Below are 19933 nucleotides of genomic sequence, written 5' to 3'. Positions count from 1 at the left end.
ACGCTTTTCTGAGATAACATCTAGACCCATTTTAATAAAACTTGTTGCATTTGAGAGAGCAAGTTAAATTCTAGTGACTGTTGGAAGCAGAATTTCGATTTAGGGCCTGAATTTTGTTAAATGAATTTTCAAGAATTCGAAAGTTCGAAAAAAAATTGCACAAAGTTTACAAATTAGTAGCTCTCCATAAAGAGCAGATATCGTGGTTCTGTAAACGGCATCCATTAGATCATTCAAAGCGGACAAATTAGATATCTTAATTTATATCTTACGTAAATTCGTTACCTTGTGTACAGGGGTTCTGCAAAAGCTGTATTTCCATATTACTATTTTTTTAGATTCATGTGTAATGTATCAATTTTGTCCGTTTTAGATGTAGTATTAGATGCAATTCACAGAATTGTGATATCATTTTTCATTGCTGAGTTACAGAGCTGTAAACTTGATGGTCTCGTTTTCTGAAAAGTTGTGATTTTTTGCCAATTTTTAATAAAACATTGATGACCTAAATCAAAAATTCGAAACCAACAGTCACTAGATTTTAAGTTTTTTTTTCTTTTAAATGCAACACCTCGTCAAATTTGGTGCAGTGGTTGTCGAGAAAAACGAATTATCCTTTTACATGCATTTAGATATCACCCGAGCTAAAGCTTCCTCTTAAGACGTACCCGGTTAATCCGAATTTTCGGATATGCCGTATACTGCGAGCAGGTATGATTCGCTTCTCGCGGAAGAAAGAAAGTCTACTTAACAAAAGACCGTCCATTCGGTTTAAAAGTTGAAAGTTTGTTTAACATAAATAAGGTATACAGTTACAAAGTACACACTTCTGGGGCCGAACAAATTTGTTAAAGGGTCCCTAAATCTAACTAACGCAGCCGTCACACAGTGCCTCCATACTCGGTTCGGCGAGAGGCCGGAAGTCGTCACTACAAGCAACTGGTGTTTCTGTGCACATAAACGACTACGCCAGTGTCGATAATGACGTGCACATTTGACATCATGGAAACATATCATTGAGGACGTCCTCGGCATAAAAAAGACTTTCCTACAAAAATTACTAGGGGGAACTCTGACGCTCCGATGTTTCGGCTTCAAGGGGAACGATGGTTAGTGTATTTCGTACACGTGGCTTCAAAAGTTATGGTGGCGCTATTCATTACTATTTTGTCTTTCTAAATTTTCAGAAAGTGCCGTTTGACTAGTCTCACGCTACTTATTCGTGTTTCGCCGGCTTTCTTCCAGGCTTGGACATTATGCAGAACGTGTTGAGCAACAGAAAGTTGGATCGGGAATTTTTGCAGGCTGGTCTACAAGTTCCTCATTGACAATTTTGCTCTGAATATAATATTTGAGAAGTTGAATAATTTACAACAACTAATTATCTCATTTGGCGGAATACAAGAAAATGTAGTTTGACTTGCTCCAAGCGATGGCAAACAACATTACCTTAGTTCTGTCCAGCTACGCGGCACTCTCATTTTTTTTTACATTTTGGCACAAGTTACATAGGCCACATGGTATTTTTTTTCTGATTTATTTGTTTCTTTCTATACAGGTACAGAAACAGGAACAAAAGCAAGATGCTTAGTAGCCTGACAAAGGCCTTTGCTCCAATTACAGTGCGGCACGCACACTGGGTTTCGCAATTTTAAAGTTGCGAAACCCTAATTAGTTCTTTCTGGAGGCACGAGGAAGGCGTCGGTGGTTCTGCTCGAATACGGTGTGCTTCTGTGTCGAAGCGTAAAAAGATTCGAGAAAAAAACAAAAAGAAAGGACATTTTTGGTCACTGTGCTATTTTTTTAGAAACACTCTGTCTTCGATCAAAAAGTTCGGTTATAGGCAATACGCTGAATCGCTCATCAATATTGTCGTAGTTAATAAACGAAAAACACTAGCAATATTACTCCTCATCATCAATATTGTCGCAGTTATATATATATATATATATATATATATATATATATATATATATATATATAAACTAGCAATAATGTTTAGCCATGCGAGACGTTTTCGAGTATTCGACGCAGTGCCGTTGCTCCAAACAAGAAAACAGTAGCTCAAAGATGAAAATAACAAGGCGTTAAGTTAAGTTTGTGCTTCAATGCTGAAAGCGACGTTTTGTTAAACTAACTGGAACGCCAATGCATTTTTCCGCAAAGTTCGGGAATTAATATTCGAAACTGGTGTCATCCCGAATTAGAAGTGACACTGAATCGACAACACGAGAAAGAGGGTGGCAAACGTGTGTGACGTGGGCATCCCAAGCAGCAACAGAGTTGAGCAAGGGATTAAATTCTTGTTACACAAAAAAAAATTATAAAATAAAAAATAGTGTAGCTTGCACTGGAGGCACAATGCTAAAGAGACAGTGGAGCTGATGGGCACCTCGCTAATCCTGGCTTTTGGGCTAGGCTAAGCACAACCAAATCACCCCCAGCTATTTCCGGAATTTATTTATTATTCATCGATTATGGACTAGCTATTGATTGGCTATCGCAAGGTATTGGCCACATACTTGGGCTAGGCTAAGCACTACCAAGTCATCCCCAGCATTTCCCGGAATTTATTGATTATTTGTCGATTATCGATTAGCTATCGATTGGCTATCGCAAGGTATTGGCCACGTACTTGGGCTAGGCTAAGCACTACCAAGTCATCCCCAGCATTTCCCGAAATTTATTGATTATTTGTTGATTATCGACTAACTATTGATTGGCTGTCGATTGGCTACCGACGATTGACTAAGCTTAAGTAGTCCCAACCATGCTTAGCTAGATTTAGCCAGGTTCAGCTTCGCTAGTTCACAGGGGTATGTGCCATTGCGCTTGGACCCTTTCTGCACTACCAGCCCGGATCGGCCCACATTTTCTGTTTACGACAGACAGATTACGCTCGACATAAACAGCTCCGCTGCTAAAAAAAAAAAAAAAAAAAAAAAATGCAACCTGACTCACTGTACACTAAATGAAGATATTGTTACTCCATAATTACGAGCACTGGCTACAGAAAAGTAAAAAAGAACCATCCTACCACCTTGGTTTTCTTGCAATTTAATCTACAGCAATTTGGCACGAAATTATGCGACTTTGACACATTTATTGACAGTCGGTCATAATTCCTGACGCAAGGGGCTTCAAACTAAAACGCTCGAAGAAGTGAACGTACGGCCAGCGTTACAACGGCGCCGCAACTCTGACGCAACAAAAACAAACCTTTAGTGGCTGGTTACTCAACGCCCATGAGCTTCGTGTTATACAGTTCCGCCTTCCGCGGCCTTCTCGTGTCCTAGCGTTGCTCTCCACCCTCTCTTTCCCTAGACGGCGTGGGGTGTCTTTAAATAAAGCCGCGCGTGCGCGCCAACATCGGTGAGAAAAACGAAAAGCAAGAACGGCCGACTCATCCAGCGAGAAAAGAAAAAATACGAGCTCTAGAAGGGCCAAGGTCGATGACGCGAATAGACGACTTCTGCTGCTGCTGTTTTCCTCGCGAGCACCGCCGGCGGCGGCTCTTGTGATTATGGAAAGCGGGTGTCGCTGTTAAGAGGAGCAACAGAAGGAAGGTGAGGAATTTTTTTTTTTTTTTTTTTCCTACGGCAGTGGAAAGAAGTTGGGCGAAAGAAAGGAGAGAGCGGGGTGGCGTCGGCGTTTGAGCGCCGAGTGGTGAAAAACTGTTCTCGGGGTTCGGCGGTACCGCGACCGACTCGGATGGAAAGACTTGCCGGTCAACTGGAGTGCGTGATTGTTGCACTGGTGTTCCGACTTCGCGTCGTCCTGGCTTAGAGTAGTGCATCTAGGCTTACGGTAAGTTCTTGAGATTGCGTGAGGGAGGATATGAACGATCGAAGTTGCACATGCATCCAGTTTTGATGCGCAGTCCTTCGTAGGCAGTCTTCTTTTCTAGTCGTGAGAAGCCTAAGGGTGAAGTGGGAAAGGAAAAAAGAAAAAGCTGTGTTACAGATCGCCTAGTCGTTCTGCTTAGAGTTTATTGTACGAATAACGGCTCGTGTCTTCAAAACATTGCCAGCAGAAGTGCACATTCTTTCGTTCGAGTTCTTTTGCTTATCATTCACCAAGTTTGCTTTTTCTCTCCACTATTCTTTCCGTCTTTCATTTCCTCTTACCCCTCCCCCAGTGCAGGGTTGCAAACTAGAATCGCTTCCAGTTAACCTTTCCGCTTTTCCCGCTCCATTTATCTCTTTCTCTCTCTGACACACCTAATTTACCATCGCTAGCTTATGACTTTTGTCTTGCGCGCTTCGTTGGAACGGTGCCCTTGCCGAAGGCCCTTTTTTTGCAGGGTTGTGTGAACGGTGGTTTTTGAAACAGACCAGAATTCTAATAGGAGAACCATGGCGTTGAATCTAATCATAATCGGATAACGAAGGCACTGAATGGAATAAGAGTTGAATTCCTTTGAATAATTTCCGAGTAATATAATAATTGTTTGCAAGTACAATGGCAACCTCTCCGCTAGTCTTGTACGATAACGCTCACTGCCTTATATTTATGATCGGCAGATCCGCGATTGAGCTGAAAGGTAGCGTCAATTTTGTTCAAAATCCGCTTTTCTGTTAATCCCAGTCCCTGTGCGGGTCAATTGAGGACTATTCGAAAAAAATATTTAATTAAAATTGTAATAAAGATTTTAGACTCGAGAACGCAACGCTGTGGTAGATATCCAACTCGAGAGCGGGAAAGAACAGGAGTATGTGAGATTAACTGTTCGAAAATTTCGAATTCGCACGTGTGCGTGTAACGCACCCACGTTCCTTGCCTTTAGAAGTTGGCACTGCCGCATTGCATGTCTGCAGCGCAGCGTAGCCAGCGTTACCGACTAAAGGAAACGGGGGCCAGGCTGGAACGTCAGCCTTCGCAACGCGGTGCTGAACACCTGTCAAACCATGCAGACGTGCAGTTCGCCGGCCTACGCTACATGCGCTTTTCTGTATTATGCATCTCTATAAGTTGTCATCGCCACTTGGCGTGTTAGCTTCATCTTAGCAGTTCAAACGCGAGAAGCGTAGCATTCAGCACGTTGTGTTGCTGAATTGCTTGTTGGAGGTGCATATTGCAGTGCGTTAAAATGTCAACCGTAACAGCAACGTAATATATTTAAATTAGAGCTCGGCGGACAAATCTGTGCTCTGGTGCTGCCAACTCTAGTATGATTAAAACAATTGCTTGGTGAATGCGCTGCTCCCTATCTGTGCGTGTGTGTGCGTGTGCGTGCGTGCGTGGCGTGCGTGTCTAACACCCATCCATAAAATCATTTTCAACTACAGTTCTGTACTTTGTTGTGGCTATCAACCGAGTGTATACTAACGGCAACTTCACCTGATTCCGATACCCCGTTCCGCCACGTGACTTCGGGAAACGGGGTAATCGTAACCTCCTCTTCAATAAACGTGTTTTTTACCCCCGTCACTCATGCGTCATTGCGTTTTAGGGGCCTACAAATACTGTTTGTTTCGTAGCATTATTTTTTTCCGCGTCGTGGTGACTGGCAAAGAGAGTCTTCTTGCGAGTCCTGTGCATGGTGAGACATGACGTTTTCTAGAAGGACGATGTTTGTTACTGAGGTTCCCGTTTGACAAAAGAGATGAATAACCCAAAGCGTCACTGTTGTACTGCTTTGAATGTACGGATTGACGGTTTGCCTAGATGACGTCACGTAATAAAAAATCGTATACGCATGCCTGAAAGATACGTCAATCGGTTTCAGCGAACAGGTCGCACTGCACGAGCATTCTGAAACGTACGTGATACCAAAGGGTGGCAGAATGGGCTTGTTGGTATTTGAAATTCTGGGGTTTTTAATGTTTTAATTTAATTCTGAGGCCTTCCGTTTCAAGACCACGATTTGAATTTGAAGCACGCCGTAGTGACTCCGGATTAATTCTGGCTACCTGGTGTTATTAAAAGTGCACTAAATCTAAGTGCACGAGTGTTTTTTCACTTCGCTTCCATCTATAAATGCGGCCGCCGCGGACAGGATTTGATGCCCTACTCTCGGGCTCAGCTTTTGTCTCAGCTCGTGTGCGCGCTATTTGCTGCAGCAAACCGTAATATCAAAGTTTCGACCGCAGTGACAGACTCCGCTCATTGCATAGAGCCTTAATTACATAAAAAGACAGACGTGAATGCGCCAGGAACAGCTTTAAAAATAAGAACATCGGTCTGTCTACCTGAACAAAGGTTATTCTACAATAAGAACTACGAAACTCCACTTCAGAAGTTTCGCGCAGTACATACCGTGTCCCATTTTGTGAAGAGAGTCATAAGCGCCTAACAAACTTGCAGGATGCAAAACAGAGTTTGTTCCTGAAGTATATGATTCGATAGGGGAGGGGGGGGGGGGGGGTTACATAGTCACCTACCAACAAGTGACGTGATAGCTTGTATATAGTTATAAACTTTGAACCATATATTGAACGGGTTCATCTTTTTTATTATTGTGATGATGGTTTTTATTATGGGATCTTATAGGCGCAAGGACCATGTGTGGCCAAAAAGCGCCAAGGCATTTTTTTTTTTTGGGGGGGGGGGGGATGTTGTTCTTGTTCTAAATATGAGAATAAGAGTTATCGAAGAACTCTTACTGATGCTGTATCTTTCACTTGGTGTTGTTGAAGGACTCTGCAGACGGAAGAATACAGGTTTTGCTTTCGACGTTGTAGTATACTGCCGGACACCTTTCCTTTGCTTGTCTTTTCTTTTTTTGTTTTTCCGACGAAGGTCGAGGAACTAAACACCAAGGTTCAAGCACAGCCGCGCGTTCGAGCCCCGCGGTATGCCTCGCCGTCCGGTCGTGGGGTACTGGAACGTGCGCGGCCTGGGCCAGTACATTCGTAACCTGCTCGTCTACAAGGGCGTCGCCTTCGAGGACAAGCTGTATCGATTCGGCCCGCCGCCGGACTTCGACCGCTCGCACTGGCACGGCGAGAAGTTCTCGCTGGGACTGCAGTTTCCAAACCTGCCCTACTACATCGACGGCGACGTCAGGATCACCCAGAGCTTGGCCATCATGCGCTACCTGGCCAGGAAGCACGACCTAGGCGCCAGGTGAACACGCGTGAGAGCTTGATGAGGATGTCCTTGTTCTCTCGTATACTCGGATGATTCGACTGGTATGTCTTACTGTTCCCGAGAGAACAAAGGACGGAAAGTCACTTTCGTATCACGCTTTGTGGTGACATAACTCTTGGCAGCGTCGCCCGCATCACAATTTACTCAATCAGTTATTCGATCGTACGCTTCATCGATAATCGATTTCTTCAGGGGAAACATACCAAGACATGCATAAAAAAATGTGCCGGCATTTCACACCCTGAGACTGTTGTACATAACGTAAAGGAGCAGTAAAAAATGCTAAAATATACGTAAAAGTTTCACACAGCCGCTATTTCAGGACTTAAAAAATTGCTGATTTAAACTTTTACTCCAATAAACGAAGACATACTGCACTTTCACGTATAATTCAAGCGACATAATATAAAAGGACGTCTTCCTTGAATAAAGGCAACTGAAGCTGAACAATTTAAAATGAACAATTAGGTGACTGAGGCGAGCTGTATTCACGGTAAACTTAAACGATTATGTAGGGCTGAGAATTTTAAGCACCACAAAAATTTTGCCACTGAGAATGTGCATCTCTATAATGACGAAAGAGATCCCTTCAGTTTATCAGATGCTGAACGGAACCGAACCCACGTCACAAGGGTTCATCAGGGACAGCAACCCGACGCTTTAGCGGGCTGCGCCACAAATGCGTTGAGTACGTGCCGCTCATCAGTGAACCACTCGCCAACTGGGCTCACTGATGTATCGTGCGGCAAGCGAGGGGACAATTCTCAGCGTTCGCAGGCACCGGCGCGCCGTGCATTTCGGAGGCCACGCGCAGGATTCGCGGTGGCGACGCTAGATGGCGTCGAGTGTTCTTAGGGAAGCGCGAAAGAGGAATCCCGCTACAGTACACGCCTCATACATACCTCATTTCGACGGTGGCAACACGTTGTGTCGCTGTATATTGATTCATTGTTAAACGCATTACCGTCGACAGTCGTCGAGAGATGGGTTCTGCCGAAGTTCTTCGTTTTGTGTGGTTGTCATGTTACTGCCGCCACAATACTGTGTGCCAATCCATAACAGTGTGAAGAGCTGGTACGTTTTGTAACGTCTTGTCATTCCCGTGTACCAGCTCCTGCTTGCAGCCTTTCTGATGAGAATGCTGTAAGCGAGTACTGGGCTGGTACTCTAGTATAAACAAATAAAGTAAATAAATAAAATAAACAAAAATAAATAAAATAAATAATAAATAAAATAAATCAAATAAATAAATAAATAAATAAATAAATAAAATAAAATAAATAAATAAATAAAAGGACTACATAAATTGATTGCAAGCTGCCGCGGTCACTAAAGAACCGCGAAGTTCGTGATTCAGCAACCAGCATACCAAGAGTAATCGTGGAGGGTTAACTACTAACGAACGAACGAATTAGGTAGTTAGATTAGGCAGTATAAAGAACCAATCACAAATAATGTTGCCTTTGAAATCTGGGCTAAATATATTTGGTGCTTCGTGTAGGAACGAGGAGGAAACCCTGCAGCTCGACTTTCCTCGAGCAACAAGCCAGGGACTTGGCTTGGGGATTGGCTATGACTGCTTTCAACCCGACTTTCGATGAGGCCCGGAAGAAGTACGAGGAGAACCTGGTGAACGTGCTCAAGCCGTGGGCCGACCACATGAGGGACTGCACGTGGGCCCTGGGCGACAGACTCACCTACGTGGACTTTCTGCTCTACGAGGCCCTCGACTGGAACCACGAGTTCAACGCGGACGCGTTTGCCGGCTATCCGGTGCTGCAACAGTACCTGACGAGATTCGAGGAGCTTCCGAACATCAAGGAGTACTTCGCCTCCGAGAACTACAGCAAGTGGCCCATCCTAGGACCCATGGTCAAGTGGGGTCACTTCAAGGAGTGACTTCGTGACTTCACGTCCTAGTATTGACCGTTTACCATTACTTTTTCTGTTTGTTTTTCAACTGACGCTTTCGTGGAACGCCACCTTGGTTCTGGCGTACTGACAATACACGAACGATTGCGTGAACTGTCGCGCGGGATCTATCAGAGCGTGTCCCCAGTGCCTATTTCAGGCCGGTTTGTCATGCCGCCAAGTATTGGGAGGTCGCAGCAGTGATGAAGGCCAATTGTGATTAATGCGCAGCAGCCGCATCACTTCGCAGTTCACGACTTTTCAAGATGGTGTGTGTAGGCTGACGACGGATTATCTGTAGCGCTTATATACAGCTTTTTAATTCTGCGTCAAGTTGTGAGAGCTGCAAAAGTGTGGTTCTCGACGGATGACTGAACTTGCAGTACGAAGCGGGCAGCAGTATTCGAAAAGTCCGCCACATCCGCATCCACTAAAGCTAGTTTGCCGAGTAGGGGTGTCACAAGGACAGTGTGCTGACTGCGCAGTGTCCCGTTTACATGCACTTGCAAGCAATACCCTCGTCCGCACTATATTGAAATGAAGTTCTACCCCAGCGTCCGCGTTTCAATCCTACCACTCCTGGATCCTCACTCAGTACTTTATTTACACAGTACGGGTACGTATAGACCTTTTCATCGGGCGAGGAGGAAAGGGCGCGCGACGAGCCTTTCCTCCTCTCTGGCTTGTGCGAGCCGGCGCGGCGCGGCTTGAATGTGTTGCCGGTCGCGCGCTGCCGGACGATTTCGAGGTGTTTTAGCTAGTTCTGAGTGCAATTCACGGGATTTCAGTTCTTACGAGGTCCTCGAACAACCACTGTGTAGCCTTTAGGTGCAGCAGTAGCTATTGTATCTGGAAATTTCTCTTGGATGTACAAAAATGTGACGCGCATCATCAGCCGCTGTGTGTGTATGTGTTGTCAACTATGTTGGATGTAGCGGTTTTCACTCGACGAAGACTTGTAAAACATTTGCATCAGCCACCGGCAGCGTTCTCACGCATTTTAAGTCTAGTAGACTTCAAATCACTATGTCTACGTTAGCCTACCGCAAGAGGCCGAAGGCTTTGCTGAACACAGCGAGCACTATGGTTGGCAAACCAACATGATACACACAAGCTGAATCGTGCTTCGATCGGCATTGCCTTTTTGCCCTGTAAGGCACAATATACAAAGGGGGTCGCATAAAGAGAATCCAACAGCTATGTGTAAGGCCACAATTTACGTAAGATGGGTGAATGCGTCGTAGATGACTGAACTTACGAGACTTAAAAAAAAAAAAGAGTTCATATATGTCCTCCTTTTGCGGCAAAATAAAACAGAACACGGGATAACGACGCAATAAGACTTCGCGTGGTCGTGCCGCGTGCTTGGACCACTTGGAACATGCGCTATATAGAACAAACAGATATATAACAGAGCATTTAGTACTGCCTCGGAAGGTCGCGCAGTCTGCAGCTAGTCCTTCGACCACTCGAAAAGTGTGATTTACACTGTACGGTATGCGGCTATTACTAACCAAATTATTTTATTTGTGAGCTCAAACCTTGCCCAGCAAACAAAGCAGTCGCCCAATGTATCTACAGATAACAACTTGAACGCTTGTCAAAGTAAACAGCACGACTTATTCTCCAGCAGAACGGTACCCACGCTGTCAGGATCGTCAAATGTTTTGTAAGTACTCGTTGCAGCTAAACCAAAGCTTAGAATTACTGTGCTGAGAATGCTGCAGTAAGGTAACATTCGTGAAACGAATTTTCAGAAATACCTAACTGATATTCGAGGCTGATTGTAAGCTCAAACAAACGCGCACACCTCACGCTGGGTGCTCCGTCCGCCCTAACGTCTGCATAAACTCCAGCCGCTTAATTATACTTCAGACTTAAATTCCTTCACTACGCCTCACACGACCATTCCCCACGTAGAAGACGCCATTTCATGCTAAATAGACCGCGCGAATGCGAAAAAAAGCACCAGAAACTGCCGCCGAGCGCATACCACAGCATACAACACGGGCGTTCGCCCAAGCCAGCATGCCAACTGCCCATAGATGGCGCCACTGCCTGCGCAATGGCGGCGCCCATGAAAAAACGGTCTATACAACACCCGTTTTCAGAAGCACAGATAAACAGCGAGGAAGGGTGTTCCTTCTCACTTCGCTGTATACGATACCGCGTGCAGCTCATAACGGGACGGCCATCAGGCCAGCGCATGCAGCTTGACAGCAATCTCCGGATGAGTTCAGGTCTGGCTATACAAAGGCCTGACCTAACCACAATCAACACGTCGGGACCCATCACGAAAGACCCACCCCGCCGGGCCTTAAAATAAGGCCCATCACCGCCATAGCGGAGCGCCCAGCGTAGTCGACCTTTCCGAGAAACGATGCATTGTGTTTTTGTGTGCTACTCCGGCCAGAGGGCCACGCGCGCCAACCTTTATAAATGCCCGCATATCACGCGCCAAAAGCCGACGAAAACGCCCGTTTCTTCTTATATATTTATATATATCTACCCCCACCGCCCCGCCGCAATTGCATGATACGCGTGAGATCGTGGAGGAAAGAGTGAAACGAGCAAAAAACTAAAATAACGTAGGAAGGCAGCGACAACAACAGCCAAAGAACGGCGAGATGAAAGCAAAAAAAAGCAAAAAAAAAGAAAAGAAAACAACCACATAGTGTAACCGAAACGGCGAAGGTCTCGGCACGTGCGCATCGTTGAGCAGAGGCGGCGTCGGCGGCGCGCGAGACCGGAAAAGCCTTGCACCATTCCGGGGGCACGCATTGTCGTGCTCACTCGCGCACAAAAACGACAGGTGTGTGCCGCATCGGCCCGCTCTTTAAGCTGGCCACGTTGGACCGCATAGGGAGACCACAATGCATACTATACTATACACTATATTATACTGAGACATATAGTATACTGCATGCACTGTGCGCGTAGTGCGCTGCCTATAGAGGCGCCATACTGATGGCCATGCACCTATAGCGGGCGCTTCCGAAAGCACGCTCGGGAGCAGTAGCAGACGACAACCCTTTGCAGTAAGTATGGCTAAAGTTCGCGGCTGTGATATCCCCTTTGTTCGGGTGCTAGACTGCTTCTTCTGGGGTTACAGCTCTGAGAAAGGCGCCGGCCTCTATGAGAGCGGCCGTGTACACGATGTTACCGGACTTTGGGACAACCGCATATATAAGTGCCAGGTGCGTTCCGCAGACAAGCGTAACGACGACTATAGTTACGAAGTGGAGCTTGTGTTTAGTAGCCGTTTCGATTTGTTGACTAATGCAATGCCTCGATTCTCTACCCTTGCCACATTACTGTTTCTGTATACCTCAATAATAAGCGGGCATATCTCAAACGACTCCACAGGTGCCGGCGCTATGCCGGCACACATTGTAGTGATCTTGCTACCACTGAATACGCGTGACATCGACGAATAACCGCCGTGAAAATCGCATCATGGAGTGCAATTGTGAAATTGGTAATGGAAATGTATACCATCGTCAACGAGGCCGCCAAAGTCACGGATGAAGAGAAGCGCAAGTTAGCGCTGCACCGCCGATGCAATTGCGCTGAGTACGTCGGCGAACTGCCCTTCCCGCTAGATTGTTTTCTTTCTTTTTTTTTTCGTTTGAAGTTCTCTTAGTGACTTGCTTGGAAACGTACAAAGCTAAGTCTTACCAATATTAGGTATCGCTTTTTTTATGTTACTGCATGAAGAGAAAAGCCGCACGATATATCGGCGCCGGCCAAGGTAGATGGGTACTGGCGGCAAAGGCGGGTTTAGTCCTTTGCAGCGTAAACATCGCACACCAACGCCGCAATAGATATAAACAAAAAATTTGAATGATTACAAAATGCACACAAAAAAGCATTGGACTGTGAAACAATACAAAGCACTCTGCTTGGTATAAGTCTGCTCAGGCAGCAGCAAGCTTTAATGACTTCACAAGCATGACACACATATTTCAGTGAAAATCGAACAGCAATACCACATGCAGCAGCTACCAGCAATGCTCGCCCTGAGCTAACTCTTTTCAGAAGAAGTTTCCATGAAAAGACTCGAGCTGTTCAAAAAGCACTTACTTGCCTGTAATCATGATAAAACACAGTGTGAATTAACCACGCCGTAAACGAGGTGAGGCGCAAACCACGTACTTGAAAAAAAAAATCAACAGTTCTGCGTGACTCAATTAGCAACAGTTCAACACTCGCGAAGCCACGCATAAAATGTATCCAATAACACGAACTGTGTGACAGCTGGTGCGACAATTTGACGGGCTGCATAAAATCAACAAAATCAGTGATTGCAAGCCGCAGTAGCTTTAGTACACAGCGCAATGCAATCGTGCAGTTGTGCACCCTATATAGCTATAGAGCAATACGGCAAACAAGCGGCACTAAAGAACCTAAACGAAATGCATTTAGCCCCTATGCTGCGCGGCGTATACAAACCGAACCAAAACATGGGTACGTCGTGATTAACTTCGTCGCCTACCCGCGTAAACATATTCGAGTGCAACAAGAACTGAGCTGACAGAAAGAAAACGCGGGAACGAGAAATTTCCCGCCGTAAGGCGACGATCCATCGCTGCTGTCGCTCCCAATGTTTATAGATACTTTTTTCTATATAAACGTTGGTCGCTCCTGCGCATGAGGCCTCGCTGGGAATGAGTAGAAACGTGTCGCCGGCGAGTTTTCTGTATAGGTGTTCGAGGCCCCCGCCACACAACAATTGTTCTTTGACATGCCTTGAAGCTTCCACCACCCCACACATGCGACTGGTGTTGCTTATATCTCACTCCGAAAACGCGAATCAAACAGAGACGCACGAGCAGCGACGCAGATACCTACGGCGGACGGCTGCGGTTTCTTCCCGAGCCCGCTTAACGAAGCCGACACCAGTGGCACGTCCGTCGGCACGCTCTACGTCTAATATAAGATATAAATATATATCATATATATCATATACTATGCTATACTATATATGTTATACTATGTAATATATATATACCATACTATGCTATACTATATATGTTATACTATGTAATATATATATATATATATATATATATATATATATATATACCATACTATGCTATACCGTACTATACTATAGTCGGTGACAACCATAAGCAGGCGTTGACAAATACACCGCTGTGCAACTAAAGGAGAACTTGTACAGATGCATCAGCCGATGGACGTTTTCCACCCTGTGTCGTCGAGTGGAACGGCGAAAACGGCATTGTCTCTATAAATCTAGAAAACGTAAATAATTTGAAGTTCGTCTGTTGAACTACATGCAGATCAGCACTTCGCCTCTTCGTGAGAAAATTCCGTGGGATTTAAAACGTGGAATATTACGAGCGGTGCACTCCATGTGCACATTGAGATAACGAATACTATGCCCATTCAACAAGTATGTCATTAATGGACTCGCACAAGCTCTTGGTCAAGGGTAACTAAGTTGCTTCCGTTCCGAGGAGATTACATGTAAGCTTATGTGAAGCGGTGTGAAGCCTAAACGGGGCAGGCGAAACGACAAAGAAGTTGGTCTTCTCTGCCGACTTGCGTGCCCGCTCTTTGTGCTACACGTACATGACGTAATGTGCCCCAGGTTCAATCGTCCTAACACAAATCGGACATTCTACATTGAGACATTGGACATTCCGCAAACGGAATGATTGAACGAACAGACACGCTCTCCGTCCGTTCTTTGCGTTTATGCTGTTCCATACGATTTTACTCTATTTAATTAGCTGTATCATCGAACGCCTTTATGGTGTCTATAGTACGAATTTTCTGAAAACGTTGCCGTGTTTATAAGCCGATGTTGTAAATGTGGATCCTTCAGTGTGGTCTGGAAGTATAGCTATTTACGATTGCAGCAATGAAGTTTGCTTGCACTGCAAACGTATATGCGCTTCGAAAAAGTTTTACAAACCAAGCACGAAGGCGTCCCGCATAACGGATTTGCGTAGTACTGAAAACACCTGTTGCGGTCTCACCTAATACTTTTCGTTGTTTTTTTTTTCATAACTGCTCCTGTCATTTCCTGTTTACTGTTCTGACGATCATGGAGGCCGACCATGCGCGTGGTTCTACCTTGTTTTCGTGCTTCTTCACTTCCTCAGTGCAATGGTGGTATGCATGTTATCTAGGCATATTTCACAGTGTATGTACCATAAATGCTATGTTTATGATGTTGATGTACAGTGTTTAGTGGCGCAAGGGCCAGGTATGGCCAAAGAGTGCCAAGAAACGCTTAGTTTATCCAAGTAAAGAAATCAAAAGACAATTAATAAAAGGAAACGCGAAGCGTTTGAGTAGAAACAATACAAAAGTGAGGTTGATCGAAGAAAAAAAACTAAGCAGCTCGAAAAGAAGGGGAAAAAAAGGAAGAATTGCAATGAGCAGAAAGGGAATATATTAGGTATGTGACACATGTGCGCGTGAGGTATGTGTATATATATACACATACCTCACGTTTCGGGTTACCTCTGAATCACTTTGACAGAAAAACATCGCTAAAAGAAGCCTTGCATTCCATGCCACAGTTCCACTATAAAGTTGTTCGCAGAAAACTAAAGCGTCGAAGCTATTATGCAATACCAATGCGCATTACACAAACGGAGCGTATCACCCAAAGCGACAAACACATAGAGCGAATTTCCGAAGTAGTTTCGGCGTGACGTTGCCTACAGCCGGCGCGTCCACCGCACATTAGAGCTGAAAACACAGCAGATATTTTATTGAATACAGTGAACGCCCCGTGGTATGCATATCGACCATGATAACATCTTGGCTACAGTACACTGGACAGTCAGACGGACGTGCTATCTACGGGGTTGCAGAAACTCGCGCCTCTTCTTCTACACAATCACTCTCTCTTCGAATAATCTGCACTTTCCTTTATTATCATTTGTAAAGTTATAGTCTACGACAGAGGTTAGGGCGATACGCCATTTTCTTTTTAATTTGATTTTCATCTTCTTACTCCAGCGCATAGATGAGCCTATCTGCGACCCATCATATTATTTATATATATATACATTTTTCATATTTTTGCCCCTTGTTTGTTACTAAATCTCTAAATCTCCTGTGGGTCTGAGGTTGCCTCTAGCTTGGGCTGAGGTGAATTACACTTCATTTAATTATACTAACAGCATTCGTGTGATATTTATAGCTATTGGGTCGCGAAGTAAATAGCTATATGTGTTTCTTTTTTTTCTTTCTTTAGCTGCACGAAGATATATATATATATATATATATATATATATATATATATATATATATATATATATATCTATATAGATAGATAGATAGATAGATAGATAGATAGATAGATAGATAGATAGATAGATAGATAGATAGATAGATAGATAGATAGATAGATAGATTTTATTGATATAGGAAAGACGGAGAGGTCGTCCTGAGCTAGTGTACTCTAGTCTGCTACTCTGTACTGGGGAAGAGGGAAATGGAGTGAAAGTACTGGGATGGATGATGATGGAGTGGTGAGTGCTTATGTACATTAGACGGTGGCCCTACTAGAGCCGCTCGTCTAGCTTCGTTGGCTGCATAAACTTAAACAGCACTTTAGTTGCCCGCATTAAAGCTGCAGTGTCAGACCATGGGCGGAGGATAGCGTCCTCCGACAGTGGTTGCCCGCCAACGCTGGCTAGGGAAGCTTCCAACGTCCTTCGCTCCCTCACATATGCTGGGAAATCACACAATATGTGTTCCAGCGTTTCAGGCGTCTGGCGCAGTGTTCATAATCAGGGCTATTCGACTGGCCGATGAGGTGTGCGTGGCGACGGGTGAAAGCAACGCCCAGCCGAATCATGTGTAGCAATGACGCTTTGCTCCGCGTAACCTTCGGGGTCAGCGAAGTATTTCAAAACTGCCTATGGCACATAGCACAATTATAGCCCTTGATCTAAATTACTCGTTGAGGCGGCTATTATAAGAGAAATCAAAATGCTCAATTTGAAATGTGCTAACTGCTACGGGCAATTAAAAAGAAAACTGGTGCAGCTAAAGGACGACCCTGTATAGGCCTCCAACATCTCCGGCATGGAGCCAAAGCACTGCGTCCCTAACTATCCCAATTTGTTGGCCGCTTTACGATGCGTGGAATTAGCTTCGCAGCAACGTGGTCGTCAAGATGAGGCGGATCCACATTTTATTTCCGGTTGCGGGGCCAGGGCGTTAATTAGCAACAAGGTCCTATGCTAAAGAATTCTTCGTATATAATTAATTCAGCAAATTCGAGCTAACCCTGATGCCGGACATGTTATTAGCGAAGGCAACCAGCCAAATAATGACAAAGAGCACTTGCGAACGAAAAGCTGAGTTGGCCCCAGGGCCGGTATATATTCACACAAGAATATCTCACGGTATAGAACTGTTCGCAATAACTCATGGTAGCCGATCGTGACATCGGGCATGCTATTAGCGAACACGGCTGGCTGATGGCATAGAGAGCTTACGAACGAAAGACTTTGTGAATTCAGCCCCAGATTTTTTTTCAGCGCACTGTTAACAACCACATTCATATGAGTGCCATAATGTCACGGCAATGTCGCACAAACACCCTGTCGTTGCGCTGCAGATCTTGCCACCAAATCACTCTTCACTCGCCCACTCTGCACACTAGCAAGACGCTGATTAAGGTCCTGCAGGCCTCCATATGCATAATCTTATTTACATATTGTTTTTATGGCGTTTATTCCTAACGCTCGATTGTCGCCGCCTATCTTCCTAATGAATTTGTGCCCTAGAAACCACAGGTGCCGTAGTGCGTTTCTGCGCTTCTTCTTTGGTTCGTGTTTTCTTGTTTGTTACTTGTTTCTTTCTTCTCAGGACCTAAATAAAGTTCGTACTCACTCACTTGCTTGCGTATGTTATATGGTCTTGCTTTTTCAGCTTATATTGAAGTTGAACCGACCAGCCCTCACCAATACGTTGTTACAAATCACACAATCTATATATAGACTGTCTAAAATCATTTTTGTTAAAGTGAAGTCACGTGCGTTCTTGAACTCTTCCTAAAAGCACACGCGTGCATGTATGCGGTCACGTGCTCAAGTAATCCAAAGCCTATGAACGCCGAATTTTCTTCGACCGCTGAATCTCCTGATATAAAGGGAGAATGATTTTTCAAAATTATTATTTCACTTTCAATCACCCCAGCCGAGTTCAGCCTTATTCGCATTTCATTTTGTTGACCTTGCATCTATACGTGCGTCTTAAGTGCTCACAAGGACCACCATGGTCGCCACCCGAGCGGGGACCGTTTCTATACCGGCGCTGCGACCTCGACGAGCACCAAGCCACACATGTATGTAGCACCACGCGGCCACTTCTCGGTCCGCAACAAGGAGCTACACAATGCACGAGGACGCAAACAAGGGCGCCGGGGCTTCGAGAGCCGCGACACCCGAGTTACGACCCACGAGCAAATACTCATCGACTGGCGCGTGGCCAGCGCTAGCATCTGCGGGATCATGACTTCTCTCTAACTTGTCCATATCGAGGAAGAAGCAGAACAACGAGTCTTCTTCAGAAGAATGGGAAGCTCGAAGACAAGTTGGTATGGTTGCATCCTGGCGGAGTATCGTGTATATATTCTCTCGGTCCGTGCGCTGAATATCTTTACCTCCCCTAAGTATCAGTGCAACCCCCCCCCCCCCCCCCACACACACACACACACACACACAACACTATTTTTTACCCACGCAAACCAATGCCTGCTTCGGCAAGACGAACGGCATGCATGACAAGGCTCGTGTCTCGTTCTGTAAATGCTGATTTTGGTGGATTAGGCCGCGAAAAAAAAAAAAAAACGCTCCGCTGAAGTGTTTATCACGGCCGAGATACAGACTTGAGACTTTATATATCTGCATAGATCTCATTATATTACAAATTTGACGCGATACTTGTCGTGGTATTCGAACTGTTCGGGGCTGCTGTAAATTGGATAGTTAAGTTGGACGCTTCGCTGGTCAACAAATCGTTGATCGCTCTTTTAAGGCCAACTATAAACCGACAATGGTCTCCAGGCCTGTATGTCATCTCATCGGCGCAATTTCGTTTGCTCTACCTAGAAAGACTTCCCGCGCGGGTCGGTGCTTTCCATAGGAGAACGTTCGCCAAATGATATACGCACACAAAACGCACAGTCTGTTCATAGACAGAGCGTTTGATTGTCTTCTGTGCGTGTGCATCTGCTTGTGCGTATTCAGCAGTCATCTCGGCCCCTTGTAACAAACTTCACAGCTCCCCTGTTCTTTAGATAGCGACACCCATTGGTCATGGCCTCGCACACTATTCCTCATGATTAACAAATCCTAAACAGAGAAAAAAAATACAAATAAAATTACCACAGCGTGAACGCTGGTTAGCTGGTTTAGAGCTGGCTGTAGCCACGATACATGGTTTGCCTTTCTTTTCTTTCTTTTTTTTTTCTTTTCACATGGAAGACGAGGATACAAGAACCTGAAAAACAGACGCCACGAGTACTGATCTAACTGCTCAATTGTGTTGCCGATGAGCCGACATCTATAGGCACAAATAATCGGTTTGGCGAGCAACGCGAAACCGACTGCGCGAAATGAATTTAGAACCCGGTTTCTCCTTCCCGAAATGTATCGAGCAGTCAACCGGTCACGACCTTCGTTAACTTCCCTGTCTTTCTCTGTTCTTCGTTTCTCTCTCTCTCTTAGATCACCAACTAACCCACATTTCCTCGTTCACTACACACTACCTATACACACGTGCGTTCAGAGCCCGTGCACGTGCTCGCAACACGTGGGCAAACGCGGTATAAGTCGTGTACGCGCTCGCCACCGCGCTCTCCCCCCATTACGTCCCCTGCTCTCTCCCCGACCAGCTCGACTCAATAGAGCGATCCTCTTCGTTCGCATTGTAC

General features: G+C 45.2%; 1 pseudogene; it reads left to right on the top strand.

The window, feature by feature from the left end:
• Positions 1-6694: 6694 nt before the first annotated feature.
• Positions 6695-9809, top strand: LOC119446074 (glutathione S-transferase-like; annotated as a pseudogene).
• Positions 9810-19933: the final 10124 nt, after the last annotated feature.

Source organism: Dermacentor silvarum, chromosome 3 (assembly GCF_013339745.2).
Source record: "Dermacentor silvarum isolate Dsil-2018 chromosome 3, BIME_Dsil_1.4, whole genome shotgun sequence".
In the NCBI taxonomy this organism is placed as follows: Eukaryota; Metazoa; Arthropoda; class Arachnida; order Ixodida; family Ixodidae; genus Dermacentor; species Dermacentor silvarum.
Note: the sequence above shows the minus strand (reverse complement) of the source record. Positions and strands in the feature narration are given on the sequence as shown.